This window comes from Mus caroli, unplaced genomic scaffold (genome assembly GCF_978045245.1).
Source record: "Mus caroli unplaced genomic scaffold, Mus_caroli_1 scaffold_15, whole genome shotgun sequence".
Classification (NCBI taxonomy): domain Eukaryota; kingdom Metazoa; phylum Chordata; class Mammalia; order Rodentia; family Muridae; genus Mus; species Mus caroli.
The window spans coordinates 117,070,639-117,075,688 of record NW_028227270.1 but is presented as its reverse complement, the minus strand read 5'-3'; the positions used below and the strand labels follow the sequence as shown (position 1 = coordinate 117,075,688).

General features: G+C 42.9%; 1 long non-coding RNA gene across 1 annotated transcript in view; it reads left to right on the top strand.

The window, feature by feature from the left end:
- The first annotated feature begins 929 nt into the window (after window positions 1–929).
- The window catches only part of LOC147001084 (uncharacterized), a 12,493-nt gene continuing 8,372 nt past the window's right edge, over window positions 930–5,050 (top strand). Inside the window, exon 1 of the long non-coding RNA XR_015045487.1 lies at window positions 930–1,144. This is a non-coding gene — a long non-coding RNA (uncharacterized LOC147001084). The remainder of the gene's footprint in view (window positions 1,145–5,050) is intronic.

Below are 5,050 nucleotides of genomic sequence, written 5' to 3'. Positions count from 1 at the left end.
GGTGTAGCTATGCCCCTCAAAGATTATACCCTCAGATGGTAGCTCTGAACTTATCCTGCAGCTGTTGCCTCTCTCACCATACTAAACGTGTTTTGAACACAGGAAATCAATGTGTTTGTCCATTGGCACAAAGGATGTGGTATAGTGAGTGATGGACAGAATGCATGCTGTGACTAATTATTGGGTTACAATAAATTTTGTGAACTGTGTTGGAACATGTGCATTTTTCAATCTCAAAAACAAAGTTTTGTCAGGTTTCTTAGTGAAAATTACTGCTCTGTAGAGACAATTTGTCAAATAACATTCTCCCAGATCTTCAGTTTCTTCCTTTCTCTGTTTCTTCACAGTGGCATTTCAGGTCATGACCTACTGGTAGTGCATCCAGGAGCTCTGTCTGTAACTCCTGAAATTAAGCCCTACCTATGTTTTCAGTTGTGGGTCCAGAGAAACATGTAGCTTTCTCGGGATAGGTATGGCATACTGAAGTTGAATTTATGAAGGAGAGTGAGAAAGGGAGAATGAGAGCGATTTTATTTGAATATCTATCTCCTGTCTTTCTGGGAGAAAAACCTCAGGTTTGCAAAGTCAGTTTTGAAAAGAGTACTGATTGTTTGCAAACTCTTTTCAAATGTCTAAGGTGGAAGAAGTAAACTGTTGTACTTCGGGAGAGAAGTTGGTTGGCTTCCTGTTTGAGCATTCCAACAATAGACTGTTGTAATAACAATGGAGTCTCAGATTGGATACCACAGAGGCCTCTTTTGCCAGCCAGCAATGTACCACCAAGGCTATGCCACCCGCAACTGGGCAGGAGGACCAGGACTGGGTCACCTTGCCCTCTGCCCTTGCAACCCTCTTGCATGGTGCCTACTAATTGTGAGCAGCTCAAAGCCCGCTCACGAGTAGGATGTGGGCTGGGCGTGCACTAGAGGGGCGTGGCGGAGGCGAGGAGTGGGGCGGAGCCATCCTGGAAGCGCGGAAGCTGGTACCGGGACTTGGGGAGCGAGGGATGCAACTTGGTGCATCTGGGAGGCCTGCTGAATGGCTACCTTCTCCGGCGTTCCTCCCGGCCGAGGCGTGGGCACTGAGTAGCGGCGGCACCGGCGCCGGCGAGGCCCAGGTATGGTGTCTTGAGGCGGCGCGGAAGGTAAGCGACCCCCGGGCCGGCGGGTCGGGGAATAGTGCTGACCTTGGAGGCCTCTGTCCGCCACACCGCCCTTGCGCCTAAGGTCGCCGAACGACCGCCGCCACCCCTTCCGCCTCAGCATGGCCACCCTGGCTCGGCCACCTGCACTGCATGGTTCACCGACCTGTGAGCCTAGGGATCTGGCTGTGAGCCCCGCCTTCGGCATCACAACTCACTCCTTCCTCCAGCGCCGGTGCGTCTCGGGCCATTCATTCCCTGCGCATTTCCAGCATCTGCTCCTCCAGCTTTGGCAGATCATGGCAGGGGCGCCTGCCCCCCACACCCCACCGGGATGCGGTTCTCTAGCTTCCTCTCGCTGCTCATCCCCGGTGCACCGGTTTCTGCCTCTGCCTTGTTCTCAGACATCCGGAGTCAGTATCCCAAGGCAATGTTTTCCTCGATTCTCTTTCCTCGTTACTTTTCCTTTATATGGAGGGTACCTCTCCTCACGTGTAGGTGATCTGTTCATACTTCTGAGTGCTGTTAAAATAGCAGTCCGGGTAGACAGAGAGGGGCACTTCTTTCAGTTTGGAAGCACTTTCTTCCTGGGGCTGGTTTGGAAAGCCCAGACCATCCTGTAGGAAGTTCCTTTATTGTTTACAAAACGTGTCTAGGATTTTACTGTTTTCTTTCGGCCAGGCATAACGTAGAATGGTATGTAGATAAAAAATAGGGACACATAATATAAAGGATTTGTAACTATTAAGGAGTATGTAATAACTCTTAGTTTTTGCCTGGAGAATGCGTGTTCCTCCTTTGCGTAGAATAAGACATACCGTAATCTAGTTCCTATGAAGTGCACATTAGCTCAGCTTAACGTTACCTCGATGGGCTTTCTAAATGTATGAGTCTGCTATCTCACACTGACTGGGCTTTGCCCAGGGAAATACTGCTAGAATTTGCCCTTCCTGTGCTGCCTGTCCTGGACACTTGGAAGTTTACCTGAATGAAGCTCTCCATCCAGGAATTCAGTCTACTAGAGTGCACTCAGCTTACTGCTTAGCCTAGTTATTTGCCATTTTTCCTGAATTACTCTTGTTTTCTTTTTTTATGTCTTTTAGGCCAGTATGTACCTCGTTTTGTATATTGTCTTGAAACTTTACTCCTTTGTATGGTAACTAATGCATATTTGTTCATTTTTTAAAAGGTGGGATTCACCTTAAAGATTAATTTCTATGATTCTCAGGTAGAAAAGTACAAATTTTCAAAGCTAATGTGCTTAAATATGTAACTTCATTCCCTTCATCCCAATTGAAAACTAACATTCTAGTGAGGAAAAACTTCTCAACAACCAATCACTGCTAATAAGTTCCAATGACGACATATACCTATAGAGTCAAACATATACTCTTCAATAGCTTTTGAAGTGGAAAGATCAAAGTCTTAGATATGGGTTTGAATTATGTCTCTGCTGTTTGTATGACCTTGAGCTTTGCATTCATAGTTTGAAGACATCATTTTCCAGTTTTGGAGCCGAGTAATGAATTAGTTCTTAAGTGAAAGGCATTTAATAAGACTGTGAATCTACAGGTACTAGGCGAGTGTTTTCTGTGGCATACTCTTGTAGCTATGTGCTAATAATACTGGAAACCTTAGGTACCTGCTATCTACAAGTGAACAATCCTGAAGGCTGGTATGATTCTTAGTGTCTTATTAGAATTTAAAGGATTGTAAATCATAGTCTAGCACCTGGGCTTGGTTAATCTCAGCACTAGGGGGCAGAGGCAGGAGGATCTCTGGTAGTTTGAAGCCAACCTGATCTACATAGTGAGGTGCAGACCAGTTAGAGTTTGCATAGTTAGACCCCATCACAAATAAAAACTAAAATCATAGGATAAATTGAACAGAATATTGAAAAACAAACAACCAAAAATACTTTTCACTTCTCTTCTAGTAACAACAGTGTCAACTGAAACATTAATGTAGATATTAATAGATTTTTTTTTTTTTTTTTTTTTTGGTTTTTCGAGTCAGGGTTTCTCTATATAGCCCTGGCTGTCCTGGAACTCACTTTGTAGACCAGGCTGGCCTCGAACTCAGAAATCCTCCTGCCTCTGCCTCCTGAGTGCTGGGATTAAAGGCATGCACTACCACGCCCGGCTTTAATAGATATTTTTAAAATTTAATTTTCCTTGAACACAACTTAAGAGTATGAGAAGAATGATAATTCAGAAACAAGTAGTAGGTTCCTTTAGTATCTCATCTCCTTGTAAACCATGCACAGGTTCAAGTCTTAAATTCTAGTGTTATCTTCCTTAGATTGTTGGATTAGTGCCGCTGGTGCCCTTAATTTGCTTGCTGATCCTCACATAAGAATAAGAATGGTCTTTTGAAAAAGAACTTGGATTGCACTTTTGATGCTCAAAATTCTCGAAAAGCTCTGGGTTACATAGTTAGACCCCATCACAATGTATACAGAATTGAATCCAAGCTCTTTCTCCCTGCCACCAGGGCAGCCGCCAACTTAACCTAAGCTTTATCTCATGACTCTCACTATTGGGCTTCAGGATGTTACCCAGGCAGGTAGATATACTGGCTTCTGGCTGGTGGTAGTTGTTCTTGTCTTCAATTGCTGTTCTTTACTTGTGAGAACTTCTGGTTCCTAAAATAGAAGCAAGTCTCTCTTTTCCTGTTGTTTGACTTTTTTGTTTGGTATTAAATTACATATTTTTTCTTTTTCTCATTTGTATTTATTATTAGATATACTTTTCATTTGTTAATTATTCCCATTGGACTTTTTGGCCCTCGCTTTCTAACTACAGGTAGAGATCGCATTTGATTTATTCATAATTTTATACCTAGTACTTAGAATTGTGCCTTGTACCTAATAGGCTCTTTGTAAAAATTGCTAACTAAATAAATGCTGTAGTTGATTTGGATATTTGGTATTTTCAGTCCAGATTCTGCCTGCTCCCATTTACTGATTGCATGACCCTGGACCGGTTAATGCATGACCCTGGACTGGTTAATGACTTCTGGTGCTTCATTTTATTCAGCTGTATATGATGACTATAGTATTACCTACTTCATAGCATTACAATGAGTAATTGAGTTAATACATGTTAAAGAGCACAGGTCTGAGTTTCCTATGCTTTGTGTAGAGGCCAGATGTCTATGTCTGATATCTTCCAGTTGCTCCTTACCTTAATTTTGAGTCAAAATTTTTCACTTTACCTGGAGCTTGCTATTTTGGCTGCACTGATTGGCTCATAGGATCTGTCTCTTGTGAGACAAAGTGTTGGAGTTAGAAAGAAATGTGCAGCACTGCACCAGATTTTATGTGGATAAGGATCTGAACTTAGGTCCTCATGCTTGCAGAGCAGGTGCTTCATTTATTGAACATCTTCCTAACATTTAGAAAACAACCAACCAACCAACCCAAACTTCTAAAAATTTTATTTCTTCTCCCTCTCCATTCTCCTCCTCCTCCTCCTCCTCTTCCTTCTCCTCCTCCTCCTCCTCCTCCTCCTCCTCCTCCTCCTCCTCCTCCTCCTCCTTCTTCTTCTTCTTCTTCTTCTTCTTCTTCTTCTTCTTCTTCTCTCTCTCTCTCTCTCTCTCTCTCTCTCTCTCTCTCTCTCTCTCTCTCTCTCTCTCTCTCTCTTTCTCTCTCTCTCTTATGCAGGGTTTTTCTGTGAAACCCTGGCTTTTTCTGAGTAGCCTATATATCAGGCTGGTTTCTAAGTCAAGTGATCTGCCTACCTACTTCTGTCTCCAGAGTGCTGGGATTAAAGGTGTGTTACCATTGTCTGTCTTCTGACATTTTTTATTGTTGTCATAAGATAAAATAGAATTCGTTTTTATATTTGTTTTTTAAGTGAAATTTTGTTGCCTACCAAAATTTATTTAGCTTTCTAAGTAGTTTCTCTG